Source organism: Centroberyx affinis, unplaced genomic scaffold, assembly GCF_046629955.1.
Source record: "Centroberyx affinis isolate AG114_WGS23_722 - 3 ecotype Tasmania unplaced genomic scaffold, CSIRO-AGI_Caff_v1 ptg001192l_1, whole genome shotgun sequence".
NCBI classification, from domain to species: domain Eukaryota; kingdom Metazoa; phylum Chordata; class Actinopteri; order Beryciformes; family Berycidae; genus Centroberyx; species Centroberyx affinis.
The window spans coordinates 279,120-299,914 of NW_027279716.1; positions in this window are offsets into that span (position 1 = coordinate 279,120).

Here is a 20,795-nt window from a genome sequence, read left to right on the forward strand (position 1 = left end):
GATAGGTGGGTCAGCTGACGCGGGTCACGCCCTCTATCTGTTGCTTTGTTGTGGAAATCTGAAAGGGGCGGGTTCAGCCCTGCTAACGAGCCGTGAATGGGCACAGCTGTGGCATTTCCTGGTATTTAAACAAGTAAGCTGCGCTGTAGCGTCAGCGGAAGCGTCAGCCCTTGTATGACAGACCTAATTGGGTAAAGACCTCCGAGTCTACCTGTGCGAGTCAGCCCTAATTGGGTAAAGACCTCCGAGTCTACCTGTGCGAGTCAGCCCTAATTGGGTAAAGACCTCCGAGTCTACCTGTGCGAGTCAGCCCTAATTGGGTAAAGACCTCCGAGTCTACCTGTGCGAGTCCACTGAGCAAGGACATAGACAAACTACTCTTATTTTACTCTCTTGGCCTCCCTTCACACTCACCATGTGCTATCAATATATCCCTGTCATCCACGGCAACCGAAAAAAACGCATCAGTCATAAAAGACAGCGCAATCCTGAGAACCACTACTCTCTCAGAAAAGCCTCAGCTACTTCCTCCGCTTTTTCCTTTGGCTTATGGAATTGTCAGTCCGCTGTAAATAAAACAGAATTTATCCAAGCACTTGCAAACCTATCTGACATTCAGGTACTAGCCCTGACCGAAACCTGGATCCGTCCAGAGAACACAGCCACAAACCTGCTCGTAAAACCCCCACTAGCCCATGGCTCACCGGTGTCATCAGAGAGCAACGGGCGGGGCTCAGAGCAGCTGAGAGAAAATGGCGCAAATCCAGTGATCCCACTGACCTCACTGACTATCAAACTCTCTTATTGGCATTCTCCTCCCATCTAAAAAGTACCAAGACCACTTACTATCAGGAGAAAATCAGCAGTGCCAAGGATGCTCGGAAATGATTTTCAGCTTTTAATTCACTCCTCAAACCTCCACCACCTCCACCCTCAAGTTTGCTCACGGCTGACCTCTTTGCATCCTTCTTTACTGATAAGGTTTCTACCATCAGTAATCAGTTCTCTGAGCCTGACCAACTCAGTATGCTGCCACCAGCTAACAGGACCTCACTCCTGTCTTTTTCCCATCTCACTGAGGAGCAAGTCTCCAAACTTCTGCTTGACTCTCGTCCCACTACCTGTCCATTGGACCCCATACCCTCCAACCTCCTGCAGGCCATCTCGCCCACACTTATCCCTGCAGTCACACACATCATCAACTCCTCACTTACAACGGGTGTGTTCCCCACTGCTTTTAAGCAAGCGCGGGTTAGCCCGCTGCTAAAGAAACCTACACTCAGCCCATCTCAGGTTGATAATTACAGGCCGGTTTCACTACTCACCTTCCTTTCCAAAAAACTTGAGCGTGCGGTCTTTAATCAAGTCTCTGAATTCCTTTCTGAGAACCGCCTGCATGATCCTAACCAGTCTGGCTTCAAACGTGGACACTCTACCGAGACTGCACTCTTGTCTGTAGTGGAAACACTACGATCAGCTAGAGCTGCCGGTCAGTCCTCTGTCCTACTGCTACTTGACCTATCGGCCACCTTTGACCCGGTTAACCACCAAATCCTCCTCTCCACACTCGCTGAGCTTGGCTTCTCAGGATCTGCTCTCTGCTGGTTTGAGTCCTACCTCTCAGGGAGATCCTTTAGAGTGTCTTGGAGAGGGGAAGTGTCTAAATCCCACTGCTTGTCCACAGGGGTACCTCAAGGGTCAGTGCTTGGACCCCTTCTCTTTTCAATATACACCACCTCATTGGGTGCAGTGATCCGCTCACATGGCTTCTCATACCATTCATATGCTGACGATACCCAGCTCCTCCTATCGTTCCCGCCAGACGACCCCACAGTCTCGGCGCGGATATCGGCATGCCTCGCCGATATCTCGGCTTGGGTGAAGGAACGCCACCTTCACCTTAACTTGTCGAAGACTGAGCTCCTTGTCATCCCAGCCAGTCCCTCTGTACAACAACAGATCAGTATCCAGCTCGAATCAACTCAGCTCATGCCCACAAAGTCTGCCAGAAACTTGGGTGTCATGATTGATGACCAACTAACCTTCAAGGAGCATGTGGTTTCTGTTGCTCGGTCATGCCGATTTGCTCTGTACAATATCAGGAAGATCAGACCCTACCTGTCTGAGCATGCAGCACAACTCCTGGTACAGGCTCTTGTAATATCACGCCTTGACTACTGCAACTCCTTACTGGCAGGGCTCCCGGCATGTACGTTCAAACTTCTGCAGATGATCCAGAATGCGGCGGCGCGTCTGGTCTTCAACCAGCCCAAAAGAGCACATGTCATCCCGCTATTCATATCCCTCCACTGGCTCCCAGTTGCTGCCCGCATCAAGTTCAAGTCCTTGATGCTCGCCTACAAAACAATAACCAAAATGGCTCCGACCTACCTGAACTCCCTCATTCAGGTCTATGCTCCCTACGCTCTGCCAAGGAGCGGCGCCTGATGCTGCCACCACAGCAAGGCCCTAAGTCTCTAGCCAGACTCTTTTCTTCTGTGGTTCCCCGGTGGTGGAACGAGTTACCAAACTCCATTCGATCCGCAGAGTCCCTCTCAATCCTTAAGAAAAGGCTAAAGACCCAGCTCTTTAGCGAATACCTTCTCACATAAAAAAAAAAAAAAAAATTCTTCTATGCACTCTATGCATTGCCTCATAGCACTGCCTTGTAGCACTGCCTCGTAGCACCTATGTCCTGTTGGACCAGAACTTAGCTTTATAGCACTTACTCTCGTTGTTTTCTCCTAACTAGAACTTGCTTGTGTTGTATGAAAATCTCATGTGTAAGTCGCTTTGGATAAAAGCGTCTGCCAAATGTGAAATTGTAATTCAATAAGAAATCTGTAATTACAGAACAGAACAATAAGTAGGAATAATAAGGGCAATTACTGACTACAATTCAAAAAAGACTTTCCCACACAGAGAGTAAAACTCTGTTATTCCACAATTATTTGCCAAGTATATTCTTTACTCTTATCTTGCATATTGATGCTGTTTAAGCATTACCTTTTCAATAAAAAATTGAAGAAGGAAAGTAATGTCTATTTCTGTTCACTGGTCAGTTGTACTGCTGTTACATTTGTCTCACAGTTTTGCTCTAGCACTACTTGTCAACACAATCAACACAGTCCACATGTAACAATTTATCACAAATATAACATTGCATATGTATAATTCTAACAGAAAGCTATTTCAATTAAATCACATTCATTTGTATAGCCCTTAATTACGGTTACGGTCTCAAAGGGCTGCACAATGCCCATAGTATGAAAACAATGAATGGCCGCACACAACACCCCCCAACCTACATGACATTTCTCCCGGACTTAATTTTATAACTCCTGAACAGTAAGTGATACAGACTTGAAACCAACTCCTAGGGTGGGGTTTTCCTATACGCTGAACACGTCTGGCAGTGGGCGACTTTGGAGGCGGGCTGTAGGCTGCCCACCCAATCAGAAGTTAGAAATGGTATTGGTATTTTCTGTGCTATTTTTCCATTGGCTGAAAAAAAAAATTCTTCTTAACTTTTGATTGGGTGGGCAAGATGCACGTTTGGGTGGGCTGAGCCCACCCCTGCCCATAGCTACCACCGGCCTTGTGACTGCCCCCACCTCATCCGAGGGTTAGGGTTAAGGTTATTTTTTGGTTAAGGTTATTTTCTTTTTAGCAACAGGAGTTAATTAAAAACGAATGGTGATTTGATTTGCACTTCAAAATCTACAAATGAGAAACGGAAATAGAAGGTATTTTGTCATTTTCCTGGTCAGAAATTGTAGATAAACCATTTATAAAGGACTAAATTTGCCTTTTCTCTAAATCATGGGATGCGCTTCAATTCAGTAATAATAATAGTAAACTTAATTTCTGATAGAAAATATGTTCAAAGACCATTTTACTAATCCTTCGTCCCGTCTGAACAACTTTACCTTCCTATTCCTGAGTGCTGCCAAAGCTCTGAGTCAATTTTCATCCTATCCTTTTTTCTACAGCAGGATGTTAATTGTAGCACAAGTAAAAAGGTTTACACAATATCCCTAACCCTAACCCGGGATAATAACCAGGTCTCATTATAACCAGGTTGTGGGAATGTGCGAACCTCACATGCCCCATGAGCCAGATGTACAAAACTGTGTAGATTCAAGACTAAAAATCTGTTTGCACACAACTGGAAACATACATAAGCTAAGTATTTTCTTCAAATTTATAAAATACTGCTTACATACTGTTCACGTATTATTCTGTTTTATAAATCTGCACACAAGAATCTGCACGTAATGCCCACTCCCACAATTAGCCATAACTGGATGTCAACACACCCGTTTAACCTGGTTTGGACATAAATCCCAATTATCATCATGGACCAGAAAAATCTGACTCGTTATAATAATAGCCTGTTGATTGATCACACACGAGTAGGTCTAATTTATGATCCGATATGTGCATTTTTTTAACTTCTGTTTCTGAAATTAAAATAAAATGACCAAAAAATACAAGGGCTTGGGCTTGTGCCGTTAATGTTACAGCATCGTTCAGACATACGGTCAACACGGAACTTTACCAGTAACGTTACAATGTCTTGAGCAGGGAAATTGGCAGAACAGATTTACTGGCATTTCCATACCGGTTTCTGTTCACACATGACAGCGTGCCGTTACATTTACGGAACAGGCTGCTGTGAAAGGGGCTTATCTGTGTTCCTCAGTCCAGCAGATTGGTGACTGTACCAGGCAGGTTTTTGGCTAGTCGAGGCAGAGTAATGTGCCAGACGAACGAAAAAAGGTTGGTTCTAAACGGTTCTCATCATGGCTCTCATGTAGACGTCTCCCCCCCCCCCCCCCCCCCCTTCTAGACTCATGTGTTATGCTAACACTACCACATAACCTATCCTTAACTTCGCCATTTAAGAGAGGGTTGATTTTGAATTAATACAACTTCGATTTAGTTTAACCAAGTAATTTAACTTACCTAATGAAACATGGTGAGGCGTAGCACTCGGTGGTTTGAAGGGGCGACGGTTGCTTCACTCAGCACTGGCGCAGCTCCAACACCGATTGGTTTCCCTGGATTTTGAATTTCCAGTTCTCGTTATGAGCGCAGCGTTATAAATTACATTATCCACAACCACATCTCTAACTGTACGTGCTATTAAGTAATGCAAGCAATTCAGGCATTTCTGTTACTCTCCTGGCTAGCCTGTTTGACTAGCCACCTGTGGCTAACCTGAATACTAGCTCAACTTCCAAATGTCAACAAATAATTAAAACAAATCTTAATTTCGTGTTTACTTACAAGGGATCCAATGACGCTGATAACTGAGAAACAAAGGACGCATTTTTGGCGCTTTCCCGCACCCGCACTGACGTTGCTGACGTCAGACGCACTAGTGTTGAAACTGTAGAATTCTAAGTACAAATGAATTTATAATTTTAAGTTTTGGTTACTTAATCCGCAAAAATAGTTCAAATTAATCGAAAATTATCAGTTTAATAAAGACAAAAGGAAGAAAATGCTACAGGCACTCAAAATGATTAAGTTAGTAGAATTTTTGGACATATTTTAAGTTTTCACAACTTAATCCAATTAATTAATTTGAGCATTCGGGTTTACAGTGTATTTGGTAACCCTCCCACAACGTTCTAAGAATGTTGTGCAAATGTTTTTGTTAAACGTAACATTCCCAAAACGTTCTAATAACCACATGAAGTAATGTTTTTCGGGGGTAATTTTAATAATGTTTCCCTGAGGTTCCCTACTGGTAGCCTTTTAGGTAACCCTCCCACAACATTCTAAGAATGTTGCACAAATGTTTTTGTTCAACGTAACATTCCCAAAACGTTCTAATAACCACATAAAATAATGTTTTTTGGGGGTAATTTGAATAACGTTCCCCTGAGGTTCCCTGTCAGTAGAATTTTGGGTAACCCTCCTACAACGTTCCAAGAATGTTGCGCAAATGTTTTTGTACAACATAACATTCCCAAAACGTTCTAATAACCACATCAAATAATGTTTTTTGGGGGTAATTTTAATAACGTTCCCCTGAGGTTTCGTGCTGGTAGCATTTTAGGTAACCCTCCCACAACGTTCTAAGTACGTTGGGCAAATGTTTTTGTGTGTGTGCCTCTTTTGTGGAATCTGATGGCATGTTTCTGAAGCCACTTGATATTGCAAATTATTTTGATGATTTTTTTTGTTGGGAAGGCCTCCAAGCTTAGGCAGACCTTAGGCAGGGTATAGACACACCACTGTTGATTCAAACGCACACTTGCTCATTACTATGGTATTATGAAGGACAAAAACTGTGGTTTGTAATTTTATCAGGTTGTTGTTGGGGAGGTTGAAAGGTTGCTGCGTTCTCTGCCTGATGATAGGTCTGCTGGTATGGTATATGTATCAACTCCAATCTGTCACATTTTTAATAGATGTCTGATAAGTGGAGTGTGTCCAAAATTATGGAAGCGGCGGGAGATTATTCCTCTACCCAAAGCTACTTTCAGTGGCCTTAACGGTAGACCTATCGGCATGTTGCCAGTACTCAGTAAAATATTGGAAAATATTGTGTTTGAGCAAATTCAAGGTATTTTGCTGCAAATGGATTAACTACTGTGAGCATGCATACAGGGCTGGTCACTCAACCTGCACTGCTATGACACAAATGTCTCACGATTGGCTGACTGGGATTGACAGATCAATGCTGGTGGGTGCAGTAATGTTAGATTTCAGTGCTGCATTTGTTGTGATTGATCATGGTCTGTTAATCAGTAAACTCAAACGTTATGGATTTAAACCTTTCCATTTTGTGGTTTAAGAGTTATCTGTCCTCTAGGTCACAGAGAGTTTATTTTAATGGCACCCTGTCCAGTAGCAGAGAGCTGGACTGTGGTGTGCCCCAGGGGAGCTGCCTGGGGCCCCTCCTTTTTTCCATTTTTACAAATGACCTCCCTTGTACTATTAGGCAGGCTAGCTTGGCTTTGTATGCTGACGACTCCACTCTGTATGCTGCCACCACATGTTCAGAGCTTAACCAGGTTCTGTCCAATGAGCTAACCAAGGTACACCATTGGATAAAGATGTAACTAAAACAGTGTGCATAATTTTTGGCTCTAGGCACAGATTGGCAAGTGACCCAAAACTGGACATATAGATATCTGGTTTACCTATCCAACAAGTCAAGAAAGCTAAGCTTCTGGGTCTATGGCTTGACTGTACACTATCATGGTCAGATTGAAAAACTGGGTGGTCATTACAGAAACTTCCTATGAAATCCTATCCTATCTCAGTTTAGGATGATATTTAGGATATTTGGTAATACAGAATCACGTTTCCTAACTGCATTTAGGAAAAAATCCTATCTTATCTTAAGATAAGAATTTAGCTATTACAGAAGCATCCTAATTTGAGAATATCCTAATTTAGGAATCCTATTTTAGAATAGCACTGAATAGCCCTAAATTGAAAAATAACGGACAACAATGGCAGCCAGACTTCTGCTGGGTCTAAATGACAATGAAGAGAGGGAACACAGAAATCTAATGATAGAGAGGTTGATGAAACCTCAAGATGATGTCCTTAACTTCCCAGACGACATATTGATTAGGATTTACAGGATGCTGTACTGTTTAAATATATAATGAATCAGAGTTGTTTAAGATGAGCCGCTGTCTCCTGCACATTCTAACCACAGGTACAGGCAAAAACAAACGATTGATGATTGAAATTTAGAATTTACAAACATTTACAATCAAGTTTAGCCAGGAGGTATAAGATAAGATAGGACACAGCCATGAGTTTAGGATTTGCTTCTGTAATAGCAAAATAAGATTTTTACCATCTTTGAAACTTAAGATAGGACAAGAAGGCCCCAGTCTCTAAGATGGGCAGAGCCATCGCCATCACTAGAAAATGTGCTTCATTTCTTGCACCTTCTGTGTTGAGCCAGAGTGTTCAATCCTTAGTTCTGTGTCACTTATCTTACTGCTCAGTGGTTTGGTCATCTGCATCAAAAACTGATCTAAACAATTTACAGGTTGCTCAAAACAGGGCAGCAAGACTGTTCTGGCCTGTTCCTCACAGTCCAAAATAGATATGCATTCACGATTCTCATGGTGGCTGTTGAAATGAGATTATCTGCTAATTTAAGTAATTAGTCATTAACAGTCAGAGTCCCAAATTTCCCTATAATAAAATAGTTTACAGCCCAGACATTCATTTTCATTTCACGAGAGGCCAGTAGGGGGCAGATGCAAATTTCTTGAAGAAAACTGTCATATAAAGGGCTGTCATGTCTTGGAATCGCTTACCAGTCAATATTAGATCAATTGCAGGAAAGACGTGCTTCAAAAAGGAAATGAAATGGTACCTGAAGAACTAGCCTATGTGATATCTTGATTTTTGGCAACTATACTCCTTTGACTATAATTTTATTGTTTTGTTTCTTGTTTTCACATGTTAGTTTTTATGTTTTTATTTTAATGTGTGTCAGTCTTGGACCCCAGGGAGACTAGCTGGTTGTCAAGACATCAGCTAAACAATTACGGCGTACTGTGTTTTAGTGAGGTAAACTGAAAGTCGCCCGCTGGTAGTATCCTACCTCAGAGAGAAAATGGCAAGATGACTTGAACTTGATTCTATTAGAAAATATATCTCAAACCACATTGCAATATAAACGCAGCAATGCCATTTGCATTTGATTTGAGTCATCCTTTATTGATTTTGATTATCGTTGTGCAATTACAAGTAATAGTGGAGGTTTACGAAATGTAGGGCTACCGTTGTGTACCGAAATGTACCTTTCTTTACTTTTACAAAAAGGGCACATTGATCAATTTATTTATAGTTCCTGCTGTATATATCCCCAAAATAATGTGATTTCAATAACTATGCTGTTAGTGATTTGTAATACTTAAAAAAATTGGTCAGTGGAGACATGAACAATGATTGTTCTCTGGTGGGAGCGCAGGGTGTAGGTTGACATAGGCCATGAAGACCTGTGATGCTTCATTCAGACATGTAGCCTATACTATAATTTGTAGGTTTGAGTTTAGTCCAATTGACTCCGTAAAGGTTGAGGAGCTTTTACTCTCCATCAACAATGAGAAGCCATCAGGCCTGGATAACCTGGATGGTAAGTTGTTGAAAATTGCAGCACATCAGGTGGCCAGTCCAATTAGTCATATTTTTAATCAAAGTCTAAATTGGGGTGTATGTCCACAGGCTTGGAAGGAAGTCAAGATTATCCCATTACCTAAAAATGCAAAAACCAACCTCACAGGTGCAAACAGTCGCCCTATAAGCATTTTACTACATTTCAGTGCAGCCTTTGATATTATTGATCACGGATTGCTGTTAGAGAAACTTTCTTGCTATGGTTTCTCATCCTCTGCTGTGACATGGATAAAGAGTTATTTGTTCAGTAGATCACAGAGAGTTTTCTTTAATGGTAGTCTCTCTGATACTAAACATGTACAGTCTGGAATACCGCAAGGGAGCTGCCTTGGGCCGCTACTATTCACAGTCTTTACAAATGATTTGCCGTTGGTCTTAGACAGGACTAATGTGTCCATGCTGATGACACAACATTGTACATATCAGCTACTACTGTGGATGACTTGTCTGTAGCTCTGAACAAAGAGTTACAACTAGTATCAGACTGGGTCATGAATAACAGAATGGTCTTAAACATCTCAAAGACAAAATGTATTGTATTTGGTTCACACTATGTTACAGTCAAATACCAAGCTCAATGAAAGGGATCGAAATAAAACAGGTGGAAGAAACAAAACTGCTTGGTGTCACATTAGACAGTCATCTGTCATGGTCTACTCACATAGACAACACAACCAAGAAAATGGGGAGGGGGGTAAAGATAATAGGAGATGTGTTGAGTTCTTAACATCAGCCTCTGTGGTCCAGGTTATCCGGGCACTGGTTTTATCCCATCTTGACTATTGTCCTGCTGTGTGGTCGAGTGCAGCGAAAAAGGACTTGGGAAAACTACAATTAGCCCAAAATAGAGTGGCGCGCCTTGCCCTTCAGTGTAGAAATAGGTCTAATACATATGCATAAATGCCTTTCATGGCTTATGAAAGGCTTAGAACAAAGATTGAGTGTTCTATTGGAAATAATTGTGTAGTGCTCTTTTCTGTTAGTACTTTGTGCGCTATTGTTTTGACCACCCATATATGCCATGATGTGATGTTAATTTGTTTTGTTGTTGTTGTTTTTTTCCGTATATCATTGTAACAATAAAATAATTTAAATAATAAAATAAAATAAAATAAAATGATTGAAAAAAAAAAGAACACAGATTGTTATAGTCTCATTATATTTTTCAGGAACATCTGTGTCAATAAAAAACCCAATTGTTTGTACAAATTAATTCATTAGACTAGTAATAGACATAACTATTCTACCAGGCAGGAGATGGAACATTTAATAAACTAAACTAAACTTTACTTGATAATCAGTAGTGAACAGTAACAATAGTAATAGGCCTATCATTATCAATAGGCATCAAAATATTGTATAATTCATTTATTAATCAATAGGCCAATAAATTGGATTATGAAAAGTAATATGAAATAATATCCAATCAAATTGAAGTGTAGCTTTAAGATCCCGCCTCCTCATGTGATAAAATCTCTGCACACCGTGAGCCCGCCCTCTTTGTTCCTTTGACTTGAGACACCTATACAACATCAATTTCATTTTGCTATTTTAGCCATTTTGTACATACCTCGTTTTTATTCCGTATTCTTGTTCTTGTTGTTGTTATACTGACGTGTTTTTAATATTTATTGTGCTTGCCGTAGGCAAAGCACAATACTATTGTTTCACATACTTATTATTGTGCTTGCCGTAGGTAAAGCACAATACTATTGTTTCACATACTTATTATTATTATTTTTCCACACAAAATTTTGTGACGCTACTCCTCCTACAGTTTTTACAGTACATCGCACTTCTTAAAATGAGTATAACTCATGAACGCATTATGCTATCCCATCCAAATTTCGTACAGTTGTGCATGTGTCATGTCTCAGCCGACCTGTCAAATAGTGTCATTTTGCCAATAGGGGGCGCTACAGCGACCTATTAAGTTTTGAATGATTGTAACTCAGTGACCGTAAATGCTGGAAACACAATTCTTTTTTCCCTTGGATTGTCTTTGTTCCCTAGTAACCTAGCAGCCACTAGTGACACCCTAGCAACCACCTAGCAACACCCTAGCCTTAGTTGCAGTTTTGAAACACACACACACACACACACCACAGGTGTTATTAACATTAAATGACTGATTCTACTTCCATTACAACTACTGCTGCTCCACCTAGTGGCCTATTCATGGCACTGTTGATTCTCCCTGTACTGTAGTATCGTGTTTTTGGCACCAGGGGGCTCCCCAAAGGCACTTTCAGCACAGAGCCAAAGAGTTAAGTTTCACTTTGTCCGCCAGTTAGGTTTCACTCTGTCCGCCATCTTGCTCTCCGCTGAGCTCCCGAGCCCGTTTCTCTAAGCAGGCTGACCTGCATGTAAGCTGAAGCTAACTGAAGCTATCTGAAGCTAAAGTAGAATCTATACAATTATATCGTATCACCAGTTATTTCGATGCATATGCGCGAGCTCAGTCCACCTGACGGCCGTCTGTTCTGTGGCGGACAGACAAGCATGGAGGAAGCATGGACACAGACGAAGCATGGAGGTTTCTGTTGGGGCCGAGTGCACTGCCGACGCTTGCCGGAGTTTCCCGGTGGCACGCTGGCGGCCAGTGGTGGTAGCTGGACGCCGAATTGTTCCGGGTGGTCGGACGGAGATTTCGGCTGATGTTTAGACGCCGGCGAACGGCGCTTTTGGCACCGATGGATACCAGAGCTAACAGGGCTAGCATCCGGAGCTAACTGAAGCTAACCAGGGATACAGTGCAGTCCGTGCTTGCGGTGGCAGGGCAGCGCCGGAGAGAGAAGCCGGCGAACGGGGTCACCAGAGCTAACAGGGCTAGAGTCGGGAGCTAACTGAAGCTAACCCGGGGGATCACCGTGGTCGCGGAGAGGAGCCGGCGGGGGCGGGGGCGGTGGACAGGACAGCGCCGGAGCGAGAAGCCGGCGAACGGGGGCACCAGAGCTAACAGGGCTAGCGGAGTTTTTATCAGATGGACTGATGCATTTGGGACAGAAGGACCGCGGTAAGTCAAAACAAACACACACAATCTGTACATTTAACGTTACTGCCGTTATTGCCCCTGGTGTGTAGTCCTATTTTTTTCCATTTAATTTCTTATTTAGGCTAACGTTACAAGAGCTTGCTAGGCTATACAAATTAAATGTTTGAGCTCATTCATGTCAGTGCTTCGACACAGCCAACAGATGGCGACAAAGACCATGAGTTGCCCACATAGGCGCTCTGTCAGACTCGGCTGGTGTGTGTGGTGCATTCAGTGTCCTTGGAAAGCTGGGAATCTCTAGCTTTGTTCGATAGCAGACATATTGTTGTAGAGTGTTGAGAAAACTATCCCAATGCCTTTGAACACAACTGGCTCTCATATTTAGTGAGTCTAGTCTTTGTCAAATTCGAAAGGGGCCAGTGTTAAAATCATAGAGATATAACACTAGAGGGGACATTCATTTGCATATCTGTATAGGCTACTGTGGATTTTAAGTTGATTGAAGTGTAGAGATGTTTGTTTTTACTGTAGTAGCCTACTTGTTTACATGATGGCATCTATATAAATTATTTATTTATGGATTGTAATCTTAATTGTAGGCTAAGATGTCATGCCAATAAAGTAAAAAAAACAAAAAACAAAGACAATGTGAGGGCCTATGTCCATTATTACCTGCTTAAATTGGCTTAAAGCTGTCACACTATTTAGGCATTACATTTGCCTTTTATTGTATATTTTATCTGGGTGTATTGTTAGGTGTGTTTCAGTGTTGGTGATATTTAATTGTCTTAGTATGTCTATTGCTACAACAACAGATCATTTGGGGGGTTTTACATTAAAAATAAGCAGATTTTCATATATACTCTTAATGCACCTACTAAGTACCAAAGAAATCTGAGAATTATAAAGTCTTCTTGAAAAAAGGATTCATAGTTTCTGTAAAGTAATGCACCATTAAAATACTTCCAGAAGATAATCTTTATGATTGAAAACATAATTACTTAACATAGTTTAGCTATTTTTATCTACAAACTACAAAACATTTTAGACAGTCGTAGTTGTCTTGCATACAGTGAGCTAAATAAAAAGTAGTTGTGATATCTCAATACAAAAAATATTAGCATTATAATGGCAGCATAAGGCACTATCACCACTGGTTCCAATGACAGTCAGCTGAGCAGTTGACCCAGGTAAAATGGCTGCCATATGTTCCCATTCCAGAATAGGAATTCTCTATGACAGCTCCCCTCTACTGTTATATTTATGGCTCTGTGTCTCTGTTGCTCTGAAACTTTCTTGCAATTCCCAATAATAGTTTTTTAGGTTAACATGCCTATGCAAAATCATGAATGTAAGCACCTCAATGCTGAAATCTAGCAGTATAACATCATTTACCGTTTTGGTTTATACAGGGTTGCTGTTTCTTGACTTAATCCAAGAGGTTAGGTGGTGTAGAAATGCAGGAAATTTGTTTTAAATTACTATTTTTTTTCTGGGGAAGTAGCCCTATATTTGTCCAGTGTAACTTTTATTTAGGCTACAAGAGCTTACATTGAACAGTTACGTGTTCAACATTTAAGTTCGTGCTTTAAATGAAGACTTTTAGAATATTTAATTCTTGTGCACAGAGGTCTTGGTTTGGTGGCAAGTGGCAGCCGCAGCAGTAAGCATAGCCGCCCTGTAGGGGGCGGAGGGGAGCAGAGCAGCTATGATTGGCTCAAACTCCACCAGGATTTCAAAAGCAAACTAAACGCGCGATTTGAGTGGCTGACTAGGATCTAGCATCGCGAGACTGTGGTTGATTGCTTCTCCCCCGCTTGAATTCAAACAGTGGCCTCACAGCTACACTGATTGCAACAGCGTCCTTCTCAGGTGAGGTAAATTTTATGAATTCGTTGTAGTATTTGGATTAGGAGAATAATACTTTCCTTCATGTGGTAAAAGCAATGGAATTGAATGTGTGGTGGTTAGAAAACGTTGTCTGAGCAAAGGTGCAGTTTTAGTCTGGTTGTCTTCCTAAGAAGGCTAGGCTACATTAATTCCACAATTTTCGTATTTTGCAATTTTCCACGGTTTTCGTATTGAGAGCTAGGACACCATTTTCTCCTCAAATGTGAGTAATTAATCTGATTAGGGTAGGTTTGCCAACCCTCACGGATTTGCCGGGAGACTAAATTGTTTTGGATGTGTGTGTGCGTCGGGTACGTTGGCCGTCGTGTGCATCCACTGACTTTTTGCTGGGCTGTGCTTTTTACATATTTACTGTGTTGTTTTTCTTAGTTGTAGGTTTCATATTTAGCAATTGACAATGTGTGCTGATGGTAAACGGGACATGTACGTTGCGCATTTGGCATTGCCTAATGGTGAGGGGAACACGTAGATTTTGGCATTTAACATTGCGTAAATGCATGTCAGGAATGAAGTCATGTGCAAGTTTTTATAGTAGATGATCCTATTTTCTAGTTTTGCATGGTAACTGTGTGTGTGTGTGTGTGTGTGTGTGTGTGTGTGTGTGTGTGTGTGTGTTTGAGAGAGAGAGAACTGATTGATGCTGTGCGTCATTGGTGGCAATAACAATGGCATCATGTTATTAGTTTTAGTGTTTGTCTGTGTATTAAACCTATAAACCAGGCAATTTGTACCAGATAGAGCTATGTTGACAAAATACCAGCAATGGAAAAAAAAATACCAGCCCTGGAAAATTGTATATCCTACCATATGGTGTAATAATCTGCTCACTTAACTGTTAACGGTTATGCATCGCTACATAATTTTAACTGCTGTTTTGTGTATAGTATTCAGCAGTTTATCTCTTTGTTCATAGATTGAGATACAGCTTGCGCCTCTTCACTGATCCTTCTCAGGTGAGTCGCCTGATAAACGCTGTGCTCATAAAAATGGCATTTTAAAACAAGGGTGTAATGGCTACATATTAATTTGGTAACCCTAGAATACTTATGATGTATAAACAATGACCCATGTTTTTGTCTTCTTATCTATATGTGAGAGTAAACCATATTCATCCAAATTTAATTTTGATAAACCATTACACCCCTATTAAAATGACATTATGCAGTCAGTTACACAATTTGTGTTTAGCTGCTATCATTTTGTGTCTGTGAGGCTGAGTACTTTGTTTCTTTGTTGTTAGACTACTGTTCCAGTGCTACACCACTTCTGCAGTCCTTTTCAGGTAAGCCACCTCCATATTTCTAAACACATTTTTCATGGCATTACATAAAATGTTAAAGTTCAGTTTGGTTGGTATTTGGCCCTGTGTTGGATAATTGGTAGGTCAGCTGTTATAGCAATTGAATCAACCCTGCAAGGATCCAGCCTTCAAATCCCACTGACTCACACTGACAGTGTATGCAATAACTGTAATGTTAAGTCCCTATCAATCTAAAAACTTCTATCTTTATCACTAAAAAAAATGGTCTTCTGATTGGTCATGTTTGCCATGTCAGACTGCAGTGTCTTTGTACAAAATAAATGTAAGCAAATATTATACTACATGTTTGCAACTGCTATTATATTCATTCAAACATTAACTAACACATTTAAGTCTTTTTCTGTGACTTTAAATTTAAAATACAGTTTTGTGAATATTTTCTGTGTGTGTAGTTTTATTTCAACATGCATGTGTTTTGATTAAAAAAAATGTATCTCTAATTAATAGTTGTATATCTCTATTACCTACAGGGTCACACCTGATAAGGGGTCCGGAAGACAAGTTGCACATTTACAGTGCTGAAGTTGTACATCTTGGTTAGTGTGCCACAGGATAGTTAACATGACTTTGCCATGTTGTCATTACAATTTCATGAACTTGCACTATGAAGTACAAATGATTGTGTGTTTTTGTGTACCGAAAGTAAAGATGCTCTTATTCATTTCTGTTTCTTTTTTCAGGCTCCCTGTGTTTACCATCTACCAGAGAGACCAATTACGTAAATCTTTTTTATATTCATTTTGTAATTCATAGATTAGGTTTATATTGTAGTATTAGTTTTGAGTAGTTTAGATCATATTAGTTTAGTTTATATTGCATTAGATTAGATAACAGGTTATTAGATTAGGATAGATACTAGGATAGATATTAGGATAGATTACATATTAGGTTAGCAGTTTGATATTCACCAATACTTTTCAGGTGAGTGACTGAATACCTTTTTTTAAGACCTGTGCTCATAACAATGAAAATAACATTTTAAAATGGAATTGTGGTATGAGTTCCATCAAGTTCCATGTAGCTGCTATCACTGTATCTCTGTGAGGCTCAGTAGTTTGTTCCTTTGTTAAACAAATGTTCCAACGCTACAACAGTAAAGCTGGTTTGGATAAAAGCATCCATTAAATGGCAAATTGTTTGTGCACTATTTTCAAATCTACACATTATCAGCCCAGTCAAAAGTTTCAAATTAGAAATCTCATTTCGCATGTAATTGAACAAAAATACATGTCAAGTGTACACAATGCTAAACTTACAGCTGTCTGTAATTTTGAGCTTTATGTCTTTACTACTTTGCAGGGTCACACCTGCTAAGGGAATCCAGGAGACTACTCATCATCTGATTTGCATTTCCGTGCCTCAGTAAGTTACATGTTTCTACAAACATTTTGGACACTGTCATGGCATTATGGCAAATGTTGCATCATTCCAGTGATACTGAAATTGTGAATCTACACATCAGCAGTCAGAGTACTATTCCATAAAGCCAGATTACAAGATCAACTAGATTAATTTCAGCAAGTCAATCTTATTTCCAGGGAATTAAATTGCACAGAGCATATTGAATGAAGATTGACATGAATTTCCATGTAAATGTAATCTACCAGACTTGCAACCCATGAAGCACCCAACTATTTTGGCTCCATAACAAATTATGTACTTTAGGTTAACTGCCATATATAGTACAAATATCACATTAACAGCCTGTCTGTATGTTATGCACATCAAGGTATTCAGTATTGTCAACATATGTACAAAAGCTACAACTTTAAAACTGGCTACCTATGAATTACACTAATACAATAAACAGATGATCTTTCATATAATGGTAAATCATGTCAAAATATATGTTTTAAATATTTTCTGGCATACAAAAACCATGCAAATGCTGTGAGTGGTGACACATTTGACATTGGAAGTGTACTGCACAGTAAATATTCACATTCAATTTCCCCATTCAATAGTAAATTCATGCAGGTCATTTTTGGCCCACCTAGGTAAACTTGGCATTTTAACAAAAAAATGTGTTTACTTCAAAATTAAAATGTGAAGGTAAAACATTTAATAGGGAGATATAAAACACAAATTTTGAATATTAAGTGGTGAAATGTTTTCATTGCAAAACAAATTGCATGAAAACACAGTCGGATCATTTTCGACCCACTTGTGCACCTAATTTAACTCATATCTGCCTTTCTTACCCTCCTTTGGGGAATAGGCTCCAGGTCAGAAGTGTCAAAATAAACATCCATTTGAAAGTAATTGAGCAAAAAAAAAATTTGTGCGTAAAGATTGGCCACAATAGTTGACCAGTCAAGTAGTGTCAACAGCCCCTATGTGACCAGGCTGATTGACTAAGTCCTAAATACTATAAATAATAAGTAATCTACCAATTTTATATAACCCAATCAAAGTTAAATCTATATTTTGAGCCTGTGCACAATGGCATGAACCACTGCATGCTATAGTTCATTTGTATATGTTTTTTCAGATGATGTCATAGTTGCCGAATCCCACTAATTTCATAAAGATTGGGAAAAGCTGTCTTAAACCAGCCCTATTAAACTTTCATGATTCATCTAAAATATGTCACGTAGAAAATGTAAACTAGATGAAGGCTGCAGGTCCATATTCAACAAAAACACAAAGGAAGAAATAGACCATAAAGATCTTTTACATTTCACTTTGCCCTTTTCTTAATTAATTTAAGGAGAAATTGCATTCTTCTTAAAAAATACACAGTTCATGTTTTCATCAACAAGATAACCCAGAAACGTATTCTTAAGGCTATCTACATTACAGCGCCATTTAGATATAGCCACTCTTGAGCTGACTACTTTACTAATCATTTGGACAACCCACCAACCACTCCACCTTGAATAAGTGGAGTTTTGCATGTCCCTATGAAGTGTTCTCTTTTTCACAGCTTTATTTCATTATTACATTGCAGGGTCACACCTGATAAAGCAGCTCAGGAGACAGATTTTCTAGTGTTGCAACTTCTTGTCTTGGTGAGTGTGTCACAGAGTCTTTGACCTCTCACATTACTGTGTCATTCTATCTTCATGCAATATGGTAAATTGTCATTACAGATACAGTGGCTTGCAGTTAAGGTCATTGTTAATCTACTGAGTAAAAAGTAATGGTCGTTCTTTAAATTGCTGTTTCTTTTTGCAGGATCCCTGTGTTTACCATCTACCAGAGAGAACAATTTAAAGCTTCAGTCTTCAATATTTTCCATACATATATTATATTACATTTCATTAGCAGACTTTTGATAGGCCACAATTTTGCAAGAATTATTTAGTAATTACAACATTTTTGTTTGATATTTTTGAAGATGCCAAGGAAAGGCAAGAGATCCCAGGCTGCAAAAACCCGCTGGACAAATATGGACCTGGCAGATCCACAGACCATTCCGCCCGGCACCAGCAAAGAGGTACATTGTAAAGAATTGTGTATCCTTCTTCTGCATTTGACAATAATATCCAAGATATATTTGCACCTTTGTCTGCTAATGTCTGCTTAAAGGTCCCATATTCTACACTTTCCAGTGTTTTACTTTGTCTTGAGGTCTATTACAGTTTTTCTCGATCGCTTACACACTATAACTGGGCCTACTAACTAAACATCCCAAACCATGACGCCATCTACCAAAAGACAGACCCATTTGCCAAAACTATAAACACTATTCCCCTGTTTTCACACATATTCACATTTGTTGAACTTTTTGTGAAAAACTCACACAAATCCCTTCATATATCACTGGCTGCACCATGTGCTCATTTAGAAAGCACTGGTATTCAATATCATTAACTCAAGTCATCACAGCTCAAACCCAATTAACACACAATTCCCCAGGTGCAAACACTAAGACTCAAAATTGTTCACCCACCAATCAGAACCTCAGGATAAATACATAGATAGATAGATAAAAGAGCCATGGGTCAGTTCACTTGTTTTGGAACAATGGATCCACAAAGACCTGAAGGTAGAGAGGAAGCTAGAGGAAGAGGACACAGGGGAGGAGGTGGAAGAGGAAGGGCAAGGGCAAGGAGACAAATAGTTTCTGATGAGATTCTTAAATTGGGATGCTGAGGCAGAATAAATGTGATTTCTTTCTTTATCTACAAACTGTTTTTTTAAAATTGGTTTATATTGGTAAATACATGGACATTATTTTACTGTATTCTACGCTCTTTATCAGTTGCATATTTTTACAGTACATTTACTTTTTCACTCAATTTCAGTTTATTTTACTACAGTACATTGAGGAATTAAAAATGTTGAAAATGTATACATGTGTTGTGTCTTTATATTGTGTTCATCATGTAAAGAGGTTGTTCTGGGGGAAAACCGTAAGTGCCATTATTCATTGCAGTAACAGGTTTTTACAGTAGTGTTTTGAATTGATCTCACCAGTGTGTAACGGCTACTTTGTAGTGTGTGTGTGTGTGTATTTGATGGCTTTTGTGTGATGTCTGAAGGCAAAGTTTGGTTTAGATGTAAGATTACATGGTTTTGAGTGGAGAGTTTGATTTTGACCTAGAAGTTTGAAGTTTGTGAAGATGAGTGTGCAGTTATGCATTTGTGTTTAGAGTTTTGGGAAATGGAGCATAATTTCAAGAAATGTGTCTTAGCAATCAAGAAAAACTGTAAAGCTGTAAAAGCTGTTTGTCTGGTATCATCTACCAAAAACACTCTCAATCCATTTTTACATGTTAATTTTGCACCACCTCTCTAAGCCTTTCCAATAACAGGTTGTTTCTGCTCCTGTGTCTTTAAGGCTTATTAATATTAATGACCCCTCTGTTGTGATTGGCTAACCGTTTCAAATTTCAAAGGTGACACACCACAGCACTGGCAGAGCAGGCAGCAGACAGGCAGGGAAAACTCTCCAGTAATAAACAATGACAACCGCTCAAACACTTAAAAAAAAACAAAAAAAAACACTGTTAGTCTATTATTTCTTACAAAAATGATAATGAAAGTTACGGAAGTCCAAACAGCTGGTTTAGAGGCTCGTTTTTCTAATATGGATTGTGTGGATTTAGTTGGCGACCGTGCATTTTGATACTTTCACGATGTTTAGATAGCACATCCAACTCCTTTATAATCAAAGAGGCAAGGAAAATCCTGTTGGGACCTTTAAAGAGCAAACACTTTGAAAAAATGACATGAAAATGTTACCATTTGTCATCAGATACCTGAAGGCCTGACAGACCAAGGGGCAGCAAAGCGCCGGCGTAAGATGGGCGGGCCAACTGTACAGGCACCAGTCAAACAGGTACATACATTGTCCTACAGTGTACAGACACAGCATATTTGCAGCACACTCAGTTATATCTTTGCTAACTCGTCATTATCACACAATACTTGAAAGTCCAGTGGCAGCAGTTA